This window comes from Crotalus tigris, unplaced genomic scaffold, assembly GCF_016545835.1.
Source record: "Crotalus tigris isolate CLP2741 ecotype Arizona unplaced genomic scaffold, ASM1654583v1 scf7180000017771.5222438, whole genome shotgun sequence".
Lineage (NCBI taxonomy): Eukaryota > Metazoa > Chordata > Lepidosauria > Squamata > Viperidae > Crotalus > Crotalus tigris.
In genome coordinates this window covers 1,760,549-1,788,261 of record NW_024096622.1, presented here as the reverse complement: position 1 = coordinate 1,788,261, position 27,713 = coordinate 1,760,549, and the positions used below count along the sequence as shown (strand labels likewise).

Here is a 27,713-nt window from a genome sequence, read left to right as displayed (position 1 = left end):
AAACGTGATACTGGTTCCTCGGATCCACCCCTAACATTGGGTGGTAGTTTAGAGACTCAAATCAGCAGAGGGATTCTACCCAATCTAGGAGTTGCCATGAACTATAGAGACCTTCATTTGCTTAACAATTGGACTGTTCATATGTTTAATGAAACAATTAACAGCATTAAAATGATTAATCAAGAAATGGGGGAACATAAGGGAAGTAGTTTTGCAAAATCGGTATGCTTTAGATATTATTTTAGCAGCAAAAGGCGGTGTATGTGCCTTAATTCATTCTCATTGTTGTATATATATATACATGATTTTCAACCTAATATTTCTGCTACAGCAAAGAAAATGGAATCTATGCTCCAGAATAATCCCTTACGCAGTGATGGATCAGGCACCGTGGATATTTGGGGTGCCCTTTGGTCCTGGCTACCAGATGGATCCTGGCTACGATCTTTGATTTCTATTATAGTAACCATTTTGATATTATTTGTATTGCTATGTTGTTGCATTCAATGTATTCCCTCCCTCCTGCAAATGTGCAAAAATGTTACGCCCTCCACTAGGAAGGACGCCTTAATCAGTGAATCAAGATCCCTTCTGGAACTGGAAGTGAGTAACATTGAAAAAACAGAAAAGCAGGAGATGTGGGACTAATTGCACAAATGTCCATGGGCATCTATCCATGGGCATCTCCCACAAGGGCCTGAGATAACTGTTTCAGACACAGGATACATTCATCAGCCTTTTGGACAGACTCTGATAAGAACACCTGCAGTAGCCTTGTATCTGGAGAGTGTCTGTTATTTGATACATTGTAACCACCCCTATATATACGTCTTTTGATTATGCTGTGTGATGTAAAAACCTTAGTAACAATAAAAGAGGGTGCTGGAGTCAGCTCTGGGCTCTCATCCCGAGATACCTGTCTGCGTGTCTCATTCTCCATGGGAGACCACCACACTGGCATTGTACGAATGAAGGCGCTTGCACGCAGCCATTTGTGGTGGCCTGGGTTAGACAAGGAAATTGAGGCTAAGGTGCACGCATGCCACCTTTGTCAGTGCTCATGCCCAGAAATGCCCCAGGCTCCTGTTCATAGATGGGAGGAAACACAGTCACCATGGTCTAGGATGCACATCGATTACGCTGGGCCCTTTCAGGGTCAATTCTTCTTGGTCCTGGTTGATAGCTATTCAAAATGGCTTGAGGTTGTACCTGTCTCTTCCACCACCACTGCAAAGACCATTCAAGTACTGAGGGGGATTTTTGCCGCACATGGGCTTCCGGATGTTTTGGTGTCTGACAATGGCCCTCAATTCACTTCTTCCGAATTCCAAGCTTTCTTACAGGCCAACATGATTCGTCATGTCACCTCTGCGCCTTTCCACCCTTCCACCAACGGTATGGCTGAACGGATGGTCCGCATCACCAAGGATGCTTTAAAGAAACTGACCTATGAGGACTGGCACCACAGGTTGGCTGATTTTCTTCTTGCATACCACACCACACCTTCAACTTCTATGGGGCGCAAACTGATTACTAAACTTGACCGGTTGCATCCGGACAGACTGCCTCCTAAGGTTACACAACCCAGGGCACCGAGGCAATTGCAAGTGGATGCCCCAGTATGGACCCGTAACTATCGGCCAGGTCATTTGTGGGTTCCTGCTATAGTATGCAAGGTTACAGGTCCCTTGTCATACGAGGTCTCATTGGATGACGGTCGTATCCTGCGACGGCATATCGACCAGCTATGTACAAGACTGGACTTACCTTCAGAGACTACTGGTTCTTTTCCAGGGGGGGAGGGGGACCTCTATGGGCAAAGGGATGGGTGTTGGCAGCAGGCACCAACAGAGAGGCCACAGACGGCCTATCACAAGATTCCGCGAGTGTTCCGAACAGGAATTCGTGGGAACTAGCTAGCACACAGGCACCAGTGCCTACTCCAGCCAGGGAGTCACCCAGGGGGCATACTCATCATCCACTAACACCATTCAGCACTCCAGTCAGGGAGAATAACCAGGAGCATCCTAATAACTCAAACATTGCAAGAGAGCTGGCACACAATCAGTCTAGTTGGCCCAACACTGCTACTGTTCCCAGAAGGGGGCATTCACACAGGGAGGTGGTCGGAGGGGCAAATCCCAATTCTGACATCTCCGGTATAGTTGAGGGGTAACTGAGTTTTGGGGTAGTACTGAAAACCCAGACAGTCCTACTATGGAACAGGGGAGTGGAGGAAGGCAGCCTCACGATAGGTCCAGTATGGGCCTGGGAGGCTCTACAGAGTTGCCCAACAGTGGCAGTCTTCTAGAGGGGCCAGAGAGCTTGCAACTAGGCAGGTCAACCAGGTTATGGAGAGAACGAAGTCCTGGTCTGACGAGCCCGGTGGGCAAGCAAGCAGACCAGGCAATGGGGCACGGTCCATGGGGATCACCAGGGTCCGAGGAAGGGGGCGAACCCATATCATCCCCTGGGCAAAATGTAATTGGAGATTATCAGGGCCTAAGGAGATCACAGAGAGCTAAGAGGTCTCCTAAGTACCTTGAAGATTTTGTAACTCTGCTGGCAAAGCAGAAACAGTGAGAGGGTGCTTCTGTGGGAAATCGGAAATATAGCCCGGCACCATTGGAGCAGGGGTTGGCACACCACGCTCGTGTTGAGGTCGCGTGTAACTATTCATGTAGTTGTAGTCTTAGCCGGGGGGGAAGGGGTGTTGTGTCCTGAGGACGTTGCAACGGTCCTGGCAATTGCAAGCTGCCCAGGACCAGACTGGCTGGCGCCAGCGCTCGCATACATGGGCGAGGCGCGCCGCGCGCCTAAATGTTGCCTTTTGGCCCGGGGATTGTTATTAAGAGAGGCTGAGAGGCTTGCGTGCCTCAGAGTTGTAACAGGGCTACAGAACAACAATAAAGAGGCTCCTGAAACTACGAGATGCTTCGTGACTTATTGCCAATAGCTGAGGACTCAACAGTAATTGTACTCTATTATAAGGAATCAAGAGTTGGTTTGTTAAGAGAAACATAGAAGTAAGTTGAATGCAATGGGAATGTGTGTGGTAAAACAAGGAGAAGGTCAAGAATGAATGAAGGTATAATAAATGTAAATAGAAAGAAAAGTGAGTATAGCAACCAGCATAAAGAAGTGTATTATGTTCTATTTAATAATATAGAAATAATTATGTTTCAGGAAAACAAACATATAAAGGAAGTATGTGTGGATCAAGAAGAAAGAAGAGACTGAAAAAGTCAAACTTAAATGGAATCGACGTGTATCTCAAAGATAGATAAGAAATTTAAAGAACAAGTGCATTGGACCCAGATATATGAAACTATGCATGAGTGTCATGAGAGTAAGGATGCTTTGCAGAAAAGAAAGTTATGGTGAGATATAACAACTTGCATTGTTGTAAATTAGTTTTAGCTGTGTTTACTTAAAGACCAATGGAAAACCATATTGTTGCCATGAAGTCAACAGGACCCAAACTTGATTCCAGAGAATTCTTACTTTTAGATCAAGGACACTAACAGAGGCACCAAAATTGTGGGAACTAAATTCTACTTAGTTTGACTCCAACTCATAATAAAGAATTGCCAATAATTTATCCAATGAGGAATTAATTTAAAAGGTCTATCTGTATTCCTGAATGCTCTGCACTTTGGGCTAGAACTAGAGATCCGGTGAAGGCCCTAACTGCATTACAACAGATCTGTATCCTTCTTTAACAGCTATAAAGGAGGTAATTACTGTTCCATGAAAAGAAAAAGAAAAACAAGCAGTACAGGGTGAAGAGGAGGGAGGTCATATTAACAGCCTTCTGACAACAATGTGCTTCAACTGACTCAAACATTCTCTCCCTCACACAAACACATAAGCATACAGACCCAAATGTTGTGTGCTTCACTTGGTTTGAAATATAGCCTAGCATTTATCTTGGCTACATTAACAAGATCTGTTTTACCAATACATTTATATTTATGATGACTAAGGGCAGATTATAGCTGTTAAAGTTGGTCCTCCTGACATGAAAACACGACTTTGTCATTAATACATTCTGTAGTATAAACTGTGATGTCAGGTCAGTGGAAAGGGTGAAAACTTTCCTAAAGTATGTGCACACCACTCTTTTTTTTCCAAGCAATTGAGCACTAATGGAATAACAAAAGGTCATAATAACAAACCATTACAGCTTTGGTCTTGGCAACCGGGCCACAGAAGAATCTGCAAGAAACAGCCATCATTTCTCCAGTGTTATGGCATAAGGATGACAGAAATGATACACAGATGTGAGTACAGCATGGCGGTAGCTATGTGAGAGCTAAACGATCAATTAGTCTGTTGTTTACCAAAAGCTTTCTTAAGTGATGCTAACCAGAGCTCAAAGCAAGAAAGAAGATCCCAGAGACTGTCATAGGAAGCTCTCAGAGCATGTGCTCAGAGGCTAATATGACAGTTTTATTCAATCTAACATTTCAAATGAGCCATCAGTGCAAGACGCAAGAAAGGATGGGATTGAACGATCCTCCAATTTTCTTATCCCGTCTCCCAATTGAGTGCATGCAACATCTCAAGTTAAGGAAAGGAAAGGCAACTTCACATATAGTTATCAGACTTGACATTTTGCAGCTAGACCTTAAATGATGCTACAAAATGTTTTTCCTATCTTACAGTTTTCAAACATTTAGTTGCCATTTGATAGGAGTTGACTGACTTTGGAGGGCCATGAGGTGCACTTCACAGTTTAGGAGGCTAAGGGCTGCAAAACAGTTGGAACCGTGGTGGGAAATGCATGACTTTCTTTTTTAAAATAAATAAATAAATGTGTTTTTATATTTTTTAAATAATGAGGTGCTTATTTGAGGATTTAAGCTACAGTTCTCATGTTTCCCAATTCAAAATGATAGGAAAATATGCAGTGGTGGGATTCAGCCAGTTCGCATCACTTCGGCAGAACCGGTAGCTAACTTTTTGTTGCCCAGGCAAAGAAAGGACTTCTGGAAGCGGCATCCACACAGAGAACCGGTTGTTCACATATTCGAATCGCACCATTGAAAATATGCTTAATATTTAACTATTATGACTGGAAGGGGAACTGTGAGTGTCATGTAATGCAACATCAATAGCACTTAGACTTATATACTGCTTCACATTGCTTTACAGCCCTCTCTAAGCAGTTCACAGAGTCAGCATATTGCCTCCAACAGTCTGGGTCCTCATTTTACCAATCTCAGAAGGATGGAAGGCTGAGTCAATCTTGAGCCAGGTGGAACTCGAACTGCCATACTGCTGGCAGCCGGCAGAAGTAGCTTGCAGTACTGCATTCTAACCACTGTGCCATCAGGACTAATGCAGGTTGCCTATTACTTCACTAAGATACATATTGGGGGTGCAGCTGTTTCATCTCTTTTGCTTGTGAATCTCTCTTGTCCTTCTCACTTCTGAAGACTTAGCAACATAGATTCCAGCAGCAACATGGACTTCAAGGAAATGCTACACTTAGAGCACAATCTGATGTCATTCTGAGGTTTCTTTTATATTGCATTTCAGAAATAATATAAAATTTACTTCTGGGAAGGTGGTTCTTACTCCTAGAAGAGGAAGTATTCATACTGGACCTCATGTTCTAATGCAGTGATGGCAAACCTTTTAGAGACCGAGTGCCCAAACTGCAACCTAAAACCCCCTTATGCATCGTCGAGTGCCGGGTGGGTGTGGCCCATTGGGTGGGTATGGCCCATTGGGTGGGCGTGGCTGCGGTGGTAACAGCAGACTGGGTGGGACTAAAAAGTTCAATCAATCAATTCCAATTTTGCAAGATCCTTTTTTCCCCGCGAGAAGTTGAAATTGACTGATTGATTGAACCTTTTTTTTTTTTTTTGCACATGGCAGCGGAGGCCTGAAGCGAAAAGGTTTTATAAAACCCAGCTGAAGGCCTAGGACTGGGGTGACAGCACGCGTGCCCACAGAGAGGGCTCTGAGTGCCGCCTCTGGCACCCGTGCCGTAAGTTCGCCACCACTGTTCTAATGGATAAACCACATTCCCTCAGTGATACTGATTTCAGAATATATTCTGTTTAAATATATTCATATATAAACATAAGCTATCAAAATATACAGTGTATTTCTGAATGACTTCTAGCCTTTGACACAGTAAATTAGTCCTACAGGAATTTTGTAGCCTTTTCCAATTACTTTCAGTTGTCTTGAAAATCAACTTTGCATTTTCATACTGTACTAAGAAATTCTAATACTACATAACTTGCAAAAATTAAAGCAAAGAAGCCAAATCATGTTCTGAAATAATTTATACAGAATCTATATGTTAACATTTCTCCAACCAACCAAGCACTTACAGGGAGTGTGTTCCACAATACTGTAAATTCACATGACTCTTCCATTCACATTTTAAAAAAATTATCATCCCCAGCTAGATGTTCTGCCCTCTCTATTGTAATATTCTAGTACTTTATGCACAGGGTTTTAGATTTTTAAACATTCTAAGCTTATCAACTCCAAAAAGTTTCAAAAAAATGGAGACTTATTTTGTAACTGTACTTCAGAAACAGATCATACATGCCACAATTGCAATGAATAAAGGGTGCTTATTATTGAAAATATTAGAAAAAAACCTAAGATATCTACATATATAAACATATGAAAACACTTATGCTTTCATACAGACAGATGCATACTGCTATTCTTCCCAGAGGATTATAAATCAGGAATGATAAACATTTATTTTTGAATACTTATTTCAAATTTTGGCAACTCCAGTTTAAAAGATTGGCTCTAGTCTAGAAGGATATACAGTATGTGTGAGAAATAGTATCAGACAACATAAACTTAAGAACTGGGTTCTTCCCAACACTCAGCGATAATATAGTTATATGTGTTAAGTAATCCCAATCATTATGGCTTGACAAAAGTGGCTTGTGGCCTAGTAAATGAACCCAACTGTAGTTCATTCAATAATCCATAGTTAAGCAAGCTATGGTTTAGCAAATATGAACCACATCATAATCTCAACCAGCTCAATATTACTTTAGATATCAAAGGAAAATAATTTGAGTTTCACAGATTTCAAGTTAGTTCTACATTGGTCCAAACAGATTAGATCTAGTAAATATAATTGAGACTAAGAAATTCACAGACATACAAGGAGAAAGCAGTGTGTTGATTCTAATATTTCATCTAATCTGTTTATCCATAGTTTAAGTACAGTTTTTGAGTAAGTCATATCTGCCTGCATTTACAAATATACTAAGCCAGGTTTTATACTGTACATCACAATGGCTAGATTCATACAACATGCTAAGTTAAAATCAAACTCATTGTCTCATTTGACTCTCCTGGGTGGCTAGAATTAGAGCAGAAAGCATTAAAAATGCTCTTAAATTATCTTGGCTACACTTCAATTTATTTTCGTGGCAGCAGCACTGTTGTCAAATAAGTGATGAGGTTGTAGGGGTAGGAATATTTTTTGCTATTTGGACATCTTGGAGATAGAGTGGTAGAAGAATTATTTTCTTTTGACCATTTACCCAGCTGAGATTTAGTATCCTGTCGTGCTAAACTCTTCCCACCCAGGCATGGAAAGCACTCTGCCAGAAGAGCTATTGGGATGATTATGGAAGACCTTTGTCCACTCAAATTTATGGTGGCCCCCCTGAAAAGTTTATACTTAGTTATATTTATGATGGCTTAAAGGCTCTGTAAAAACCTGGACATTGACTCTGTTCTGCTAAGATCCCCAGACTTTATTACACAAAATGAGGATGAATGCTCTGATGTTTGAGAACAGATGACAGGAAGGGAGCTTGCGAGATCCTCTGTGTTATCATCAGACTTGTCAAGCAACCAAAGAGTTATTAGTAGCTTAACAGAATTTTAAAACTGTTGATTAAGTAACTAATAAAACTAAATAGATCTGTATATTACCAAAACTCTGATACCACTACCTTCTTGAGTTGGTGAAAAGAAGAATAAATTAACTAGCAGTGGAATAAACAAAGCTACCACTTGCTGTTACTATTATATTGAATATATTCTTTTACATTGCTTATTAGAGAAACCTACCAGAAGAAACATAGATCTTAAAACATACACAAATGTTTACTGAATTAATTGATAAGACGTGCTGATTCTTAAGCCCTACTGTAGAGAAATATGGAAATGTAATGAATTAATGCATACTTACTAATACATAGTTATTTTTAATCAGAGATGGAACTTGTTTACTTTCCTGTTATTATGCTGAAAAGGGCTATTGATATTCTGCTCAGCTAAGAATGCTGTTCATTATTTGGCAATATTGTAAGAAATAAATGTAAATCCAGCAAAAGCCATTTCAAGTATAACAGCAGCCCTTGAACTTTACTGTGAGACAAACCTCCAAACCTTGAACTTTACTGTGAGACAAAGCTTGGGTATCCATAATCTGAGCAAGAATTTGCTTAGATTACAAGCAAACATTTTGTTGTTGTTGTTGTTGATGATGATGATATGGTCCTTCAATTTAATCCTGATGCCTGGATTATTACAGGAACAAGTCCATGTTGTTTTCTTGGCAATCTTTTTTTGAAAATTGCCACTGCTTTCCCAGGGTGAAAGAATGAGTAATTGACTCAAAGTCTCCCAGTTCATGCTTAAAACAGGATTAAAACTCATGGACTCCTGACTTCTAATCCAGCACCTTTCAACCATCACAGGGAGTCCTACCTTAGCAACCACACTTGGCACTGGCAACTTCATCATTAGATACGAAGCTTGCTAAGCATAAAATCGTATGACCACAATGGACTTATGTCACTTCATTCAATCATTTAGCAAGTCACTATGATTAAGCAAGACATCACATGACCACAACTTGCAATTTGACTTCGACATTCTGCATTAACTCTGCGTAAGCCAGTTGGGAAGCATGAAAATGATGATCATATGACCATGGGATGCGGCAATCATCATAAATGAGAAGACTGGTCACAAAACTGGAGGGGGGGTCCTTTGTTGTAACTTTGAATGGTGCTAAACAAGGCAATTGGTAAACTAGGACTATCTATACACCAAATTAGCTCTTCTAAAAAAGATGGACAGATGGCAAAACAATCCCAGTGATCACTAGATAGCAGCAAAGTATTACAGCAGAGGTCCCCAACCTTTTGAGCACCAGGGACTAGTTCCATGGAGAGAAGTTTTTCTGTGGACCAGAGAGGGCGTGGTTACATTTACTGCCTGCATCCTGCAGATGGGGCTTTGCTTGTTTGCGCGGACCGGTTTCTGGCATGCCACGGCCTGGTGCCAGTCCACGGACCAGGGGTTGGGGACCTCTGTATTACAGTATTGCTTTCTATATCTCTTTGCTGCCATCTAGTGATTGTCCAATATGCCTGCGCTTTCTAAGACTTTTGATTCCATCCCATAACATGTCAATTAACCTCACCCCCCCCCCCAGATAATGCATCTCCAAACACTCAGATGTTTCATACCTTGAGGACATACTAGTGTGTTGCTGTCAGCTTAACATAAGAAAAGCATAATTTAGAGCTTATATCCCTCCCTTCTGGTAGCTTCCCAGTTTTGACACAACAAATTCTGTCCCAACCTTATTTGGATTCAGTTTCTTGAGTTTTTTTCACATCTGCCCACAACACCTATGCCCAATTTTCAAAATTAGCTTCTCTTACAAGTTCTAAAAGATAGAGGAGAAGATAGCAAGGCCCCACTTTTTAGTTGGAATACATTGGCCATATAAGTACTATTTCTTTTAACAACATTTGAAAATAACTAGACTGCTGCTATTCTATTTCTATTCTATTTTTGCACTTTTCTGTTTTACAAGAACTCTGAAGTGTATGTTTATATATATATTCAAGATGGACAGTATTTAATATTCATTTTTTATGTATATGTAGGGGTGTGGGTATATACATATGTTGTATATAGTATGTTTAGGTATGTGTCATGTTTGTGTTTCACTTTAAGAGCGGGCAACTAAATTTCATTTTTGATATATGCCGTTGTGCCCACAGTAAAAAAATGATAATAAAGGTTATCTTATCTTATCTTAATCTTATCATTTTTAAGATGCAGCACTCCTGCTTGTACTCAGTGCGAAGTTTAGAAAATAATAAGGTGTGTGTTTTTTTATTTGCCCGTTTCTTTACATTTGTCAGTTTCTATCATGTTCCAGCTCTCTCTTTCAAACAAGGGACTTGTTTTCTGAGCAGCTAGTCAACTTAAGCTTGACAGGATCCAGCTAAGTTGCATAATCATGGCAAGTCTGCTTCCCTCCATTCTTAATTATTTCTGCCCTAGTTTCTTCCCATGTGATTTCTTTGCCACATTATTGACACTTGGGTGATATCCAAATGAAACATGGGAGGAAGACAGACCAACCAGCCTTTGCCATTCCTGCTGCAGAGCTTGGCTGACAGGTGTTTTCCCCCTTGCTGAGGACATGCTGAAAAGGTATGACAACAAAGCCAGAAGAGAAAACAAATCACTTTATCTATAAGGAATAGTACACTTACAATTCAGGACAATGCAGTGACTTGCAGAAGATACAATAGAGAAAGCAAAAAGATTGGTACTGGGACAGTCAGAGTGTTAGAATGGTTCCATAACTGACTCAAGGATGAGCAGATAACCACTGAACTGTGTACTGAGGAAAAGCTCTGAGCAGGGCTTTTTTTTCTCATAGAACATCCAGAATGGAGTTCCGGCACTTATTTTGGATGGAACCTTGTAGGGTAGGCAAGGCGGGTTGTATGACGTATGTGAGTTCCGGCACCTTCTTTTTTTAGAAAAAAAGCACTGGCTCTGAGTATCTATGTAAATGAAACTAATACATCAACATTATTGATTTGATAGAAAGTACAGAAAGCCATTCAAGGTCATACAAGAACAATATAGCTTTTGCCATCTATCTGGGTTTCTTTGAATATACATCCAGTCTTCCTAGTCCTCTAGAGATAAATATCTCTACAATTAAAATATATTAAATGGATTAAGTGAACTTTTGTAGTGCTGAATTTTACTCATTTCACCATCTACAATGGCTCCAGGTAGTTTTGCATAGGAGTCAAACCACAAATGTTAGGTAGGCCTAGATCATAGGTCCCCAAACTCTTCAGTTCATAGACCCCTTCATGAAGTTTCAAATTATTCTTTGACCCGCAAACATTTCTTACATGAAAATAATTTAATAAATATTTCTTTAACTAATACTACTATGAATAACAATGATGACAATGAATAGCTACATCAACCTTTGGTGGTTAGTACTGACCACTTTGGAAAATCCTGTCTTAAATTAATCTAGTTAGACCACAAGCATGGACAATGCAACAACTCTGAAACAAATGCCATCCTAAACTAGTATTTTGCCACTTCCAAAGAATAAGACTCCTTCCTGATTTTATCTATATGGTATAGATACTTTCTGGGAAAACATTAGCATTCTAGCTGCCCACTTACTGTGTCCAAACCCTCAACAAATAAGGTCCAATTTACAAAGGATACCACTTCACTTTTCAGCAAATTTTGTCCTGCTGCAAAGAAGTAACCAAGTTGCATAACTAAACAAAACCACGTCTAGGAATTCTCAGAGAATGCCTGGCTATTGATTAGGCACTGCAGAAACTCCAGCCACAATTGTGGAAACCTTGTACTTTTAAGTAAGCATGCAAAGAACTGCAATCTTAGCTTCTGACACAGTGTCACATAGAGTAACACTATTTTTGGCACAGAACTGGTTAAAAATGTGCCGTTTTACCTTTTTAGAATTTCCAATGATTCCTTTCTATTTAGAGTCAATAGTATTTGGGTAAATGCTTGTCAACATGTACCTGAAGTTGTATAAAAATATTCTGCAGGAAATATGATCAACCACAGGAGCATCTGGAAGAGGGGGTGTCTATAAAAAGTCAAGAGGACATCTTTAACACACAAAGCCCTGCATAGCATATGAAAACCAGGTGTGTGACTTTAATTGCACTTCCACAGAGGCCCCTGAACAAGTAAGGAGTGGTTATTCTCCTTCCTGGCCCAAATTTATCTGCCAGTTGCCACCTCTTATTTTAAAACCACAAATTACAATCCTGCGCCAGGCATCCTAAAAAGAGGAGGACGAGGAACAATTTAGGCAGCTTTGCCTAACAATTGCTCATGATACGGAGATATAGATCACCAGAAGGCTCTATACTTGCACAATAACGTAATATTTGTAAATGGTTTTCTCTCATTCGTAAAGACTGGCAACAATTAAGATATCGAGGTGTACCATGTTTCACGTGGTTATGGACTACAACTCAAAAACAATTTAACAAAATGCATCAGCACCTCCCATCTTCCTTCCCAACCCGCCCCCAGCCCAGTGCTCCTGCTCTTGATTATATTTCTATTAATTCACTTCTATTCCATTTCTCTTAATTGAGAAAATCTCAATATACCAACCCGATGCTTATTAATACATTTCACCACAAGATGGCAATATTACCACTCTGTATAAATGAAATCTACCTGCATTGTCAATACGTTTCTAAAAAAATGAAAAATGGAATTTTCCATAATTTAATAAGTCATAAATTAAATATGTTTCCATATCTGCATCAAAGAAAGTCAGAAGTCATTTTTTCTATTGTTCTTTTTCTGTGAAGGATAATGTTCATCTAAAGGCTTTTGTACTAGTTGCTGGAATTCTGCCCTAGTTCTGTGATTGCTGTATTCTCACCAGAACTGTCCTTACAGATCCATTTAGCAGGAAGTGAAGACATCTTTCTCAATTCCAGCACCAAAGGCAGCTCCCCCAACTGATGCTGCAATGTTTGAGTTAGATGCATTTCATCCCTGATGATGTCTCCAGCACTGGTGGCTTTAGGGAAGCACACAGGACCAACTCTGAGGGCCTCACATTTTGGGAGATAGCAAAATCTTGTACATTTCTTAATGGTCAAAGGTTTAACAAACATGAGCCTGAGTTACCTACAATAAAATTGCTTCGACTGTATTTATTGCATCACTTCTGAAATACAAAATATCTTTATACATGAAGCATTGTTTAAAAGTTTTATAAATGTGAAAATCCCCATGGCCATATTTTTTATCAGTTAATACGGTAGTTAATTTACAGGAATTAACTAGTTAATTTTTTATTTTTCTGTGTGGAGCTTTAGTTTTTTTTAATCTGCCTGGGACAAAATATACTGTACCTTTAAAAAATGAAATCCAATAAAGCTTGTTCTATATAGCACTTTTTGTAATATTCCCATATGATAGCCTTTACAGCTACAAATTTAATCATGGGCACATAGAAGTACAGTGAATATATAAAGTCTACACACACCTGTTAAAATACCAGGTTTTTGAGGTTTAAAAAAATCAGATATAAATCATTTCAGATTTATGGAAATTCTTCCAGTAAAGAATTTACTTTTCAAATTTATAGGTGCTGATAATTCTAGGTAGCTCAACATCCGTACAATTGTTTTTACAAATGGTCAGTCATTTGTAAATTTAGCAATAAGTGAGCCAAGCATGCTGAAGAGAATTTTCACTTGTCTTGGCTATACAGTACAGTAAAATGCTACATATTTTCATTGTATCTTTATATTTAGTGTTTTCAGGAAATAAGTAAACCCAAGTATATCCCAGAAATAGGTATACACTTGTTTCATCCATGTTTCTAAAAACAGCACTGTATTCTAATATGGAAAGTTTTACTTTCATTATCACAATATTCTGCAATCAGCAAGACATGGCCTCACCCTTATTGCATTAAGAATACTGATTGAAAAAGATTCTAACTATTATTTGTTATACATCCAGTTTTCCCTTCATTCAAACTTTTCTTGAAGCAATAAAGGGACATAACTGTATGTTTCAGCTGTGATGATGTATATTCTCAGTCATGACAGTGATGAATTACTATCAAGCTGGTGATGACCCTTAGTGACCACATGCAATTGCCTACAATAAATAAGTATCCAATTTTCAAGGAAGAAAAAAAGATCTTAAAAAATGAGTAGAGTAAAATTACACTCCACTGCACAAGTGCCTCCCATCATGAGATTATCTTGTACACAGGATCCCCAACTTCAAGTATCCCCATTTCCTCAATTCCATATAGCCATCTAAAAGGAGGATTGTAGATATGTTCTTCAGAAGGATCACACTTGCGATAACTGAAAATAAATTAAATGGAAAAACAGAATTAGAAATTATTTTGGAATAAAATAGATGCTATACATTCCAGGATATAAATGAATAGTGAACGTCAATTCTGCAGCACTGAGATAATGGATATTTATCAACAGTGATTATGATAGAACAATTATCTATTAGAATGGAATGCTTTCAAGTAACCTATTCTATCATGGTTTACAGAGACATTAATGTCGCAGCCATATAATATAGAATTAAGTTAGAAACATGCAGAGAGCAAGAGAGAGAGCAACCTGAAGCAGTGACTTAATTTCTCTAGGTTAAAACTGGATTTACAATTTTCCGTAAATTATTAGAAATATTGAAGCTTTAACTGCCTGCTCAGCTATTTCAGAATTATAAATCTAATAGATGCAGAAGCCCTGCTTCAAAATCAGAAAGAGAAGAAGACATGGAATTAGTAAAGGAAATGAAGAAAAAAAAATAAGTGGTTTCAGTTAATAGAAGAAAGTATTTCAAATTATAGTAAATGGGAAATGCTTTGAAAAAACTAATTTAATCAATTTATGAAAAACTGGATCTTGACAAATTAACTGATTTAGATGTATACCATGTGAATCTGTCAGCCTAACATTGTATGTATGAGCTATAAAAGATTTATTGGAAAGAGCTTAAAGTGCTAAGGTATTTGAAGATGTTAAAACAATAAGAATGTTCCTTATATATGTGGTGCTGATTTCTGTTTGCAAATTGCTACTTTATGCTGAGTAACATTGTGAACTGGTACAGAGACATCCAGACACCTAAAGAAGGAGCATTCATATACATTATTTGCTACCTTTTCAGAGCTTTAGGATTTCCTTTTCACCCATGATCCCAGTATCTGGATCCACTGCTGTGAAAATGCACCTATAGACATAGACGTTACATTTTAATTTCATAATAGGAATGTCTTTAAAAATGAAATTATTCATTTTGTGCAAGATCATGGGATCAAAATACCAACTCTAAACTCTCTTACCTTGGACAAGACATTTTTCCTTTCAACTTAACTGTTCCAATTAATATATCAACCCAAGAATCGTATATCAAACAAATTGAATCCCATGATACTTTGCAATTGCATTATTTAACTATTTTCCAATAATACATGTCAGTTATAGAGCAACATTTCTACACAATTTTGTTTTTAAACCAATTTACTCACAAGATCATATTTAAAAAGCTATTAAGTTTAACATCTCAATAAAACTCTTTTGAGGCATATCTCTAATAACATAAATTAGAGATGGAGAAAAGCAGCAATTCAAACACAGTTAAGACCAGTGGTTCTCAACCTGTGGGTCGGGACCCCATTTGGGGTCGAATGACCATTTCACGGGGGTCACCAAACCATGCTGTCCGCCATTTTTTTCCCTTTTCCCTAGCTGTCCTACTCCCTCTTATTGGTGGCCACACCCACTTGGGGGTCACCACAACATGGGGAACTGTATTATGGGGTCACGGCATTAGAAAGGTTGAGAATCACTGGTTAAGACAGACCTGTAAAAGCCAGCCTGTTCTAGTAGTTAAGACACCAGGCTTGAAAGCAGGAGACTGTGAGTTCAAATCCTGCCTTAGCCATGAAAGCCAGTGGCAGATTTGGGGCCAGTCATTTTCTTTCAGCAAAACCCACTTTACAGATTTGTTGTCAATAAAATAGGGGGAGGAAGTGTGTTGGATATGTTTATGGGATACAAATAAATAGAATAGAATAATTATAATACTTACTTCTTCATAAGGGCTACAGTCTTTAACAATAATATTTGATCGGAAGATAGTAATTGAAGCTTTCTTTTTTAATCTTGTATTTAGATCATTCAAAGAACCTTCAGAAATCAGCAAAATTGGACTGCCTTCGGCACAGGCAACCTTTAAAAATAAATACAAAAAAGTCTACCATTGACAATCATAAAGATTGGGATTTCTCTCCAAGTGCCACCGTTGGTTGACATAACAAAATCCAATCTTCACTTGTGACCATTTTCATTCCAAAGAGCTTACAGCAATTTGATAAAACTACACTTTAATTTCAGAAAATGCTTTTAACTGATTTAACTGATTTAACTTAATCTATGAACATTCATAGATTAAGCCATGATTTATTTAATTATTATTGGTTGAATACTGTAACCCTAATTGGTAGGTTTCACACAAAATGCTATATCATAAAATTATAGCTTGCAAAACGCATGAAGTCAAATCTCATAAAGTTATATTTATTTATTTGTAACATACTATCTGTTTATTATTAGAAGTTAAAAATGGATGCAAAGAGAAATAACTAAAGATATTTTCTAATTATGGTTATCAATTAGGTGTACTTAAATTAAAGCAGAAGTGAAAATAATGAGCTTAAAATCAATAGGATGTGAAATGGCATTTTTTTCTTTTGCTTTCAGTGTTGCAATTCATACCAATTCTTCAATCATTCTTCACCATAAAAATAATCCCTCTGCTATCCAGTCTTTCTGGCTGAATTAGTAAAGACTATTTATCATCATAAATTAAAGCCATACCTTTTAAAAAAAACCCTATATTTTGGCTGTTGCTCAGTATGGAATAATGTGAGAATAAGATAAGTTCCTCAAGCCTTTGCAACTTTATCATGAAATCTCAGTGAATTTTAATTTTATATTAAAACAAGACATTTTCTTCCAATTACTAAATATAATATGAATCATTTAATTTCTGTGGCTTATCTTTATACATTCAATGCTTAACTAATCACTTAAACTTTATTCAAAACTCAAATACATGAGAATCTATTCTGTTAGTAACATGCATGATAATTCAATGAATTAATTCCTGAGTTATTCTATATGTGCAGAAGAAAATAGTTAAAAGATATAGAGCATTTATTAAGAAGCCTCAACAAACAGGAACAATGGAGAGGAACAATCGTGGGTCCATTTCTCTTGATTACATTTTTGGCACAAAGATGGTACAAATTCTGTACGTATAACCTTTTCTCCAACTGAATTATACATATTTTTGTATTACCATAAAGAAAGAGGTCTACATAAAATGGTTATATGAGTTATTCTGATCCCAGAGCAAACATTCTGGAAGTCACAGCATTCTCATACTTTTCTGGGAAGTTGACAAAATACACTGAAACCTCCATACTATTTAATAATCCCAATACATTTAGCTAAATATTAAATACTGATTTCAGTGGAACATAATTCTAAGCATACTATATAACAGGGGTCTTCAAACTTGGCCCTTTTATGACTTGTGGACTTCAATTCCCAGAATTCTTCAGCCAGCAACTGGCTGAAGAATTCTGGGAATTGAAGTCCACAAGTCATAAAAGAGCCAAGCTTGAAGACCCCTGCTATATAATATAGAGTTAGGATAGGGCTGGGAAGATCAAGGATGAAGTCATTATTGGATGACTTTGAGCCATCCAATCTCAATCCAATCTGTCTCACAGAAGCTTGTATATAAGTATAGTTAACAACCTTGAATTACAGGAGAAGGAGGAGGAGGAGGAGGAGGAGGAGGAGGAGGAGGAACTGAGGCATTTCACCCATTACTATAGAAGTATTCTTTGAAACAGAAACTTACGGAGTTGAAAACTAATGCAAATATTAAAAATATATTTTTGAAGGAAACTGTATTCTGACTTCATCTTTTGGTAGAAAAGCAAGCAATAAATCACTTGGCTTCCTTGAGACCATATTTATTTCATAATGGACCAACCGATAAGGCTGTATGTTCAGGAAAGTAGTGATCCATTCAGCTGCTTTACCTCTGCAGTCCCTGCCTTGAGTTTGAAGACCATATCATCTAATACAGCGGTTCTCAACCTTTCTAATGCCGTGACCCCGGAATACAGTTCCCCATGTTGTGGTGACCCCCAAATGGGTGTGGCCACCAATAAGAGGGAGTAGGACAGCTAGGGAAAAGGGAAAAAATGGCGGACAGCGTGGTTTGGGGAACCCCGTGAAATGGTTGTTCGACCCCAAATGGGGTCCCGACCCACAGGTTGAGAACCACTGGTCTAATAGATCATAAGAGACATTTCTGCAGTTGCTTGGAAGCTTGACATTCAATACAGATACTGATGTTTCAGTATTTCATGGTCTTCCATGCTTTGCCTTTCTGTGTTCTGTTTGCATATAAAGCAGCTTAACTACCATACCACCCATGAACATCTAAAATTGCTCCATAAATGTAACACCACTGGAATTTTATTAATTTAATTTAATAGCTACCTAAATTAACAGGAAAAAGGATAGAAAGAATGCCACATTCAGATTATGATCCAGTAAAAGTATAAAGACGTTGACTGAAAAAAATAGCATTCATGAGTATTAATAAAAATCTGAGGTAGAAATAATTATTTTAACTCTGAATATCTTCCTATCATACCAAAATAAATAGCAGTGAGAAACAGAAGACAGTGTTAACAGGGTGTTTATAAGGTAACACAAACTCTTCAAAATATTGGGATATGGAGAATGTGGAAACTAACATGCATGAATAAAAATTAAAAAAAATAAATTGGAAAAGTAGCAAAAACAAAGGGACATTTCAAAAGCATTTACTACAGGTATTTAGCAGTGAATCCGTTATGGGCAGAAATCTTATGAAGTTTATAAAGTATTCATGATTAGTATAAATTATTAATCATAATAATTGCAGAATTTTATAGCTTGCTGAACTACATTTAATATACAATATAATGTATTATTTTGTGTAATATTGAAATATAGTTTTTTTCCCTTTTGTACTCTTCTTGGCATTTTTTTTCATTATGAATCTACAATCATTAGTAGCTGGAAGATGCACTTTTAAAGATTAATGAGTGCTGCAGTGAGCAAGTAATAACAACACGATGTCAGCAAGCATGTGGGATTGGGTGCCATTTCTGAGTTTGAGTGGTGTGGGGTTTTTAGGAAAGATGTTTTTAAGTGTTAATTTTAAGAGTTACATCTGTTTCCTGATCTGCCTTCCACTTCTATTTTCCACTACACAATACTGGACTACTGTACCTCTATTATTCAGTAGATTACCACAAAATTATAGGCTCTGGAGGGATAAAACAAAGCTACCAAAGCCTACATCCCAAATATTGGAATAATACAAAATAAAAATGCTGTTTGCTCCACAATCATACTATCGGCCTAAAAGGCTTTCAGACCTTGTAAATGAAAGGGCAGTGAGGGACAACTGAGTTTGAATGGGTGATGGTAGTAACAAGACCTCAGAGTGTTGAGACTACATTTCCCCCCCTCCCATTTTTGCTTATTATGCTCCATACAAGTCTGAGTGATTGGGGAAATATATGGAAACAAATAAATGGAAAGAATATCAGAATAAAATTGAAAAACTTGTTAATCAGGAAGCAAGAAAAATTAAAACTTTTAATACATACAGTTCCAGATTGAATTTGTCTGTAGAAGCTCAACAGGAATTTGCAATGTCTTCATTCCTGGGGCATTCAGGATTAAATAGTCATCTTCATAAGATACACTAATTAGAACCATGCAAGGAATGCTCTTAGCAGATGCCATTTGTCCATTTTCTTTTGTCACAGTCCAAAATCTACATAAGAAAGAGCATGTATTATTTAAAAACACCTATATGTGAAACTAATAAGGAACAAAAATACACTGCAGCCTTTAAAATCAACAGGACTCAATAGTATGCTAGACTCGACTGGGGAATTCAGAAAGTCCACATGTATTAAAGTGGCCAAGATTGAGCAACACTGCTCTAGACAAAAACAAAAAACAAGAAATCTATTGCAAACCTTGCTAATGATACGCTACTACATACAGTAGAAAAAAAAAAGATAAGAGACCATGGCCTCAGGGAATTTTATCATTTTTTTTCTTCCAGGAAGGTTGGGTTGGGTTGGCTCGGATTTGGTAACATGTTTTACTCAATATAATGAACTCTAACTAATCCAATAGAATATTAGAGTGGAATTTTGTAAATTCTATGACTCTTCTTGTATTATCAACTATCCATGAACTGAACCAAATAACAGCAAATGTGGTATGGTGGGAAAAGTTGGCAAAAAAAACCTGTTTAAAAAATAAATACAGTTTAACAATAAGTAATTATAACCAGTAAGTAATATATTAATGTGTTAAAGTTATTACAATTAATTAGGCATATATATTAGTAATATTATATTAAGTATTGCTATTTTATATTAATTATTATGATTGAATACGTATACCCGGACAGGTCTACTTGCTGAAGCATTGATTTACTGTGGGGGACATCCCCACTACTGTATCTATCCATTCTCCTGGTCTAACCTTTTTTGTTTGTCACCCCTTGTTATACTCTTATTGACCCCACTTCCCCTCTATCCTTATAAAATCTAATAAAATATTTATTATAAATAAATAAATAAATACAGTAGAAGTTGTGCATAGGAAAAAAAATTCCAGGGAAACTTCTAAGAAAGGCAATTGGACAATGGGTAAAAACGCTGTTCCATTCAAAGCTAGCCACATCACTCTAACCAGGGCATATGCAGCCCATCCTGTGCTTTCCAGTGCATGAAAACAGAAATGCACCATGAAGTGACTGAAACAGAGGGAGAATAGATTACTTAACTCTAAGAAAGACTATGCAAATATTTCCAGTGGTCACTGCTTGTAAAAGGGTTGAGAAAAATTCCTGAAGCAAGATTATTTAACACTAAGGAAGAAAATGCAAAAATTCCTAGTGGTCACTGCTTGTAAGAGAGTTGGGGAAAAATTCCTGAAGCAAGATTACTTAACTCTAAGGAAGAAAATGCAAAAATTTCCAGTGATCACTGCGTGTAAAAGGGTTGAGAAAAATTCCTGAAGCAAGATTAACTCTAAGGAAGAAAATGCAAATATTTCCAGTGGTCACTGCTTGTAAAAGGGTTGGGGGAAAATCCTGAAGCAATGCTTTTGCTATTTACTTAATCTAATTCTACACACAAAAGGCACAGTAAAAGATATATTCTCATTCTTGGGTTTTACAGCTAGCATTTCCATAACAACCAAGGCAGCCTAATATTATTAAGAGAAATGATAGGCAAGCAAGATACTCTTCCTATTGAAACGAAGGAGAGATTTCCTACTAGCCAATGCAGTTAGGGATTCCTTCTGAAGAAGAATAAGGCATCCCTCTAGAAATCAGGGGCAAGAAAGTAAAAGAGCACTTTCAATTGTATTATAAAGATCCTTACAGCAGCAATCAGAATAACAGAATGACAGAGTTGGAAGGGACCTTTGAGGTCTTCTAGTCCAACCCTCTGCTCAAGCAGGAAAGCGTATATTGTTTCAGACAAATGGCTGTCCAGTCTCTTCCTAAAAACCTCCAGTGATGAAGCACCCACAACTTCTGCTGGCAATTCATTCTACTGATTATAATAGAATCATAGATTCAAAATTGGAAGGGACCTTAGAGGTCTTCTAGTCCAACACCCTGCTCAAGCAGGAGACCCTAGACCATTTCAGAGAGGTGGCTGACTTGTCTCTTCTTAAAGGCCTCCAGTGATGGAGTACCCACAACTTCTGGTGGCAAGCTGTTCCACTGGTTGATTGTTCTCGCTTTCAGGAAATTTCTCCTTCCTTAGTTCCAGGTTGCTTCTCTCCTTGATTAGTTTCCATCCGTTGCTTCTTGTCCTGCTCCTCTGGAGCTTTGGAGAATAATTTGACACCCCCCCTCTTCTTTGTGGCAGCCCCTCAAATATTGGAAGACTGTTATCATGTCACCCCTGCAATTCCTGCAACTGTTCTTCATATGTTTTATCCTCCAGCCCCCTAATCATCTTTGTTGCCCTTCTCTGCCCTCTCTTCCAAATATCCGTTTCCTAGAGCAATTTTCTTTTCTTTGCCCTATGTTTACTATATATTTTTATTTTGCTCAACTTTAAGCTGGATGGACTTCAACTCCCAAAATTCTGACTCTGGGAGTTGAAATCTATCCTTAAAATTACTAGGTTTGAAAGACACTGTTAGGCTTCCGTATTCCCGGGCTAGCAAGAAACTTTCCTAATGCAATATTAGTTTGCTTTAAAAAAAAAAAAACTAGATCCTCTCCTTCCCTCCCTTGAAGCAGTGGCAATCACTTACGAAGGACTGAACTTGGTAACTGGGGATGGGGCGTGGATGTTACTAAGTGCTTAGATTACACAACGCCGTTCTCATCAAGGTGGTTAAACAAGTAAGCAGTTCAGAACAATCCCTCCGACGTTACCTGGAGATTCCTATGGGGACAGCCTAGCGGGATCGGGAGTTGATGAACTACAGTCCCAAATAACAACCCTGAAAGAAGCGGTCCCTTGGAAAGGTACCAAAGAGCAAGGCAGTCGGAGCCGCGGAAGCGAATCCGCTCCTCGAAGGTGCCCGCTCTTCTGCGGCCTGTTTACCGGTCCTGCAGCTTCTCGCTCCCAAGGCCCAGCCTGGTCATCTCGGCTCGTTTTATAGCCACCCCCCAGCAGGATTTGACCGGGTAGATGAAGAGACCAGCCACCGTCCCCACCTGTTTCAGCCGCGAGCGGTGGCTTCGACGACCCCGCTGCCAACCCCAGGCCGCCGCAGAAGAGAGCGTTGCCAGTGCAAATCCAAGCAAGCAGATTCTGAGGCAGTGGCAGCCCTGAGAAGGGAAAAGGCCCGCGGAGCCAGACATGGTGGAGTCTACGAGGGAGAAACAAGCCTCAGTCCTCGGTCGGTGACTCTTGCAAGAGTGGCCTTGACCTTCCTTCTTGTCGTAATAGCAGTGGAAGGCAGAAAAGGAAGGTCTCGCTTCTGCTCATTGCCCAAGCCATTCAGCCTTCCGGCTAGAACAGAACAGAACAGAATAGAATAGAGGTAGAGTAGGTCTTCTAGTCCAGCCCCCCCACTCAAGCAAGAGGACCATCCTATACAAGTGACTCTCTAGCCTCTTCTTAAAAATCTCTAGTGATGGAGTGCTCATGATTTTGGGAGGCAAACTGTTCCACTGATTAATTGTCCTGTCAGGAAGTTTCTACTTAATTCAAGGTTGCTTCTCTCTTTGATCAGTTTCCAACCATTGGTTCTTGTCCTGCCCTCTGGTGTTTTGGTGAATAACGTGACCCCCTCTTCTTTGTGGCAGCCCCTCAAATACTGGAATACTGCTATCAAGTCTCCCCTATTTCTTTCTTTTTTTTTTTTGTTCAGACTAGCCAGATCAAAGTCCCGCAGCCGTTCTTGGTATGTTTTAGTCTCCAGGTCTTTGATCATCTTAGTTGCTCTTCTCTGAATTTTTTCCAAACTCTGAACATCTTTTTTGTGATATGGTGACCAAAATTGGCTGCAGTATTCCAGGTGTAGTCTTACTAGGGTTTTATAAAGAGGTACCAATACCTCGCATGATCTTCATTCTATGCCTGTTTATACTGTACAATCCAGGATTGTGTTAGCTTTTTTGGTTGCTATTGCACACTGCTGGCTCATTAAGTGATCGTCCACTAGGACTCCAAGGTCCCTTTCACAGTTACTGTTTTTAAACCAAGTCTTGCCTAAACTGTACTCATATCTTTGTTTTTTCCTGCCTAAATGTTTGATCATGTCTACATGGCACTTCTCCTCCATTGGAAACTCAGGTCAGAACCAGCCTTGCAATCTCCGCTCTTTCTAGGCAGATGACCATCTCAGTTGCAGGCAGAGACAAAAATCAAGTGAACAAAGCAAAACAAGACATAGGCAAGTTTGTTAAAGACAGCACTACACTTGTGGGCAGGCTTGTCTTTTAAGAAAGCTTTGGACAAAGGACAATCACTGGGGACTAAATTTGCAGGAAAGTAAAAAAACTGAGAATGTATTGATCCTTGAAAAAAGAATCATGGAGTGGGGTGTACAGGTAGTCCTTGACTTATGACCATAATTGAGCCCAGAATTTATGTTACCAAGTGAGGAATTTGTTAAGTGAGGTTTACCCCATTTGACTACTTTTTTGCCACATTTTTTAAGCGAGTCACTGCAGTTGTTAAATTAGTAGCATGGTTGTTAAGTGGATCTGGCTTCCCCACTGACTTTGCTTGTCAAAAGGTTGCAAGAGATGATCACATGACCCCAGGACACCACAACTGTCATAAATATGAACCAGCTGTCAAGCATCTGAATGCAAATCACGTGACCATGGGGATGCTGAAATGAAAAATGGTCATAAGTCACTTTTTTTCAATAATTGTAACTTTGAACGGTCACAAAATGAAATGTTGTACACTGAGGACTACCTTTAATTTTTTTTGGTGTCTGTGACAAAAATTACACTGAAAAGCTACCAAAAAAAAAAAAAGAACTTTGGCTTATACACATGTGATTACCTTTTCCAGCATCAGAAAGACTGATTTTTCAGTTGTAGTATTTTCCCAACAAATCTTTATTTTCAAGAATTTATACTAGACATAATATAGAATCTATGACAATGCGCTTTTCAGTTTTCATCACGGATACCTATGAGTCATGTAATCCACAGCCTACAGTGATCACAGATTTGAAGAGGCTGGATTAAACTAGATTGCTGGAATCAGGAAATAATGTAGACTGTCAAGGATGGATTGAGAAAAAACAGATAATTTACTAGAGTCCAACACACAAATTTTTGAATAATTACTATTGTGAAAACAGTCAAAATTAAAAAATATTCAAAAAGCCAGGCAATATTAGATTTTAAAGATAAGGCTGCCAGGTGGTGGGCTTGAAGACAAAAATGATGAGTCATCCTCTTTTGTCACTTGTCTGATAACCTTATTTCAAGATCAGGTTACTGGCAGACATAGTTTCCAAAACAGTGTTAGGAAAAGTTAATCATTCAAAATTATATCTTAAAAACTGACAAAGGTTGGAAAACATGTTGAGTCATTAGTATACTATTTGAGGAAATATGAGCCAACAATAAGTTGCCCTGTAAGATAGTCTTAGGATTCCAATTTCCATAGAATAATGTGACCATATTTGAAATAAAACTAGGGTTTTATTGCATTTACAGTGTACTTGGCTTTTATGTCTCAGAACTGACTGATACTCTCCTTGATCAGGGAGTGCTGCATCCGGCTTGGGGATAACTAAGGCTGATATTCCATCTCACTAAAAAGGTTCTGTGAAAGTTTCAATTGACCAAAGCCAAGATGGGTGGTAGAGGTCAGTAACTATAGCCCAGATGGTAATGACCATGGCATATAGAAGATTGTAAGCTAAGAAGACTGCATGAATTAATGAACAAAATAGAAAGAGGAGAAAGAAAAGGAATGTGTACTTTTGTATTCACATGATGCCATGTTGTTGACTGAGAATCCAAATTATTGGTATGTAATGTTACATAAATGATATGATGAAAAATATCAAATACCAAGACACCGCAGGAAGGATATAAAGAGACAGAGTGATGAAAGTGGTATCATGTTGACACGATGTAAATCTCATTGCTTTTATATGTGGATCACGACACTGCATGCAAATACTAAAGAGGCAAAGTTTGTTATACTGGGTGATACCATGACATCCCTTTCGTCATTCTGATAAAAGCAGCAAGTCCTGCAGATGCTGCTCCCCCTAAGGTAGCTATGTTTGGCAGGAAAACAGTGAACAATTGCAAATTATGCATAAATAAAAACTAGAGCACGTTGATTAATTTCTGTTCTGATTGCTTATAGCAGAAAATGGACAGGTAAATTTTAAAATGAACAAATGCTGAAAGATAGTGAATAATATACTGCTCACAAAAATAAAGGGAACACAAACGTATAGGATCCTATACGTTTGTGTTCCCTTTATTTTTTTGAGCAGTATATTTGGTCTGTCTGAAGGAACACTTATTGAAAGAAGTGGAAATATATGTATAGTACATGAGCATTTTTGCCCACTTGTGTTAAAAATGAAAGTATGACAGGAGAAATAAAAAATGTATAAAGGAAAAGGGAAGAGCAATAAAGATGTAGCTGGATGGAATTAATGTGAACAGTTTGAATTCCTTGGACCTGAGAAGTGGACAGGGTTCTTGGGACTGGGAGCTCAGCCATCTGCTCTTTAGATTCATGTCTCTCCTGGCTTGTTAAAGAAACTCAGGAAATGTTGTTTGAGTGGGTTGTAATTGGTTTCATATATGAAAAAGTATCACGCTATTTATCATTTTAGGGGAGCATTTGACCTTTAAATTCCATGGTACATTTTGCTGACAGTAATGCCAAGAACAAATACTGCAGAATAAAGAAAAAGCATGCACCAAAAAAGGAACTACATTCTTATATCAAATCCATAATTCTATGATATGTGTAATTTAATCACCCTAAATCATATTATTATACAAAATAATGTTATTAATACTTTTTGCAAATATATTCTTTCAATAACTTCAGATAAATAATTACATGGAAAAACACTTGTACTTTTTATATTTTTATTTTTAAAAAATCAAATAATAATTCCTATATCACTTGCAAAGTTTACATTCAGTAACCTGATAATATTCTTATAAGCAAGAGCATATGTTACAAATGTTAATAATTTCATCACTTAAAAATAAATCAGATACAAATTATGATATAAAGAAAGCTTATCGATACATATTTTAATCTATCTTTGTGAATAAAATAAAAGGGATAAGGAGACATGAGGCTACTCCAAATTTGACATTATCATATTATAGCAAAATCATATTGAAATCAATGCAACTTAGTTCCAAGTAGTTGGAATAAGATCTATAAAAATATGGATTGACAGTGAAGAATTAGGAACTTAAAATTACAGAGTTAAAAGAAACCATTTAGGCTATTAAGTCCAAACCCCTGTCTGGTGCTGGAATCCAAAATAAACCGTCTCAGACTGTTGGCCCTCTGCATGAACATATCAGGCAGATGAGAGAGCCCCACCATTTCTCATTTCACTGGTTCCACTGTCAAAACTAGTATTCATTGTTTGATTGATTGATTGATTCATTCATTCATTTATTCATCAAATTCATATAGCTACCCATCTCACAATAAACAATTAGCAATAAAACTATAAAACAGTACCATATAAAAAAATAATTACCGAGAAAATTTTAAAAACCATGATTAAAGTTAAGAGAAGGCAGCAGATGTCAATAACAGTAGAGCCACCTAGGAATGTGTTTATGACACTTAATGGGAACCTGCCCCTCTATAACCTAAATCAGTTACTATTTAATCAGGGTGGATTTAATTTAAATCAAGTTGATCTAAATCACAATTTAAATCATGATATAAATCACTGGTAAAAAGGCTTGATTTAAATCAACTCGATTTAAACCATAATTTTTAAAGAGCAACTGTCATCTCTGTCCCACAGCGGTTCCTTCTGACTCGCTGCTGACTCACCGACAGTCCCATTCACTTTAATGGGACAGCTGGTGATGCGCCAGTGACACAAGAAGGTGAGGCACGTGGCGGGCAGCAGGTGAGTGGATGCCCGCTAACAGGCACTGCCATGATGGATCTGAAATGACAGGTGCTCGTTCTTGCTGGTAGTTAGAATCTTTAATACTATTTGCAAACAAAATGAAGGTTTCCTACTTAGAATAATAAGCTG

At 37.9% G+C, this 27,713-nt stretch overlaps 1 pseudogene; it reads right to left on the bottom strand.

Moving 5' to 3' along the window:
- Positions 1-12,541: 12,541 nt before the first annotated feature.
- On the bottom strand, positions 12,542-23,130 carry LOC120307197 (annotated as a pseudogene).
- Between the last annotated feature and the right edge of the window lie 4,583 nt (positions 23,131-27,713).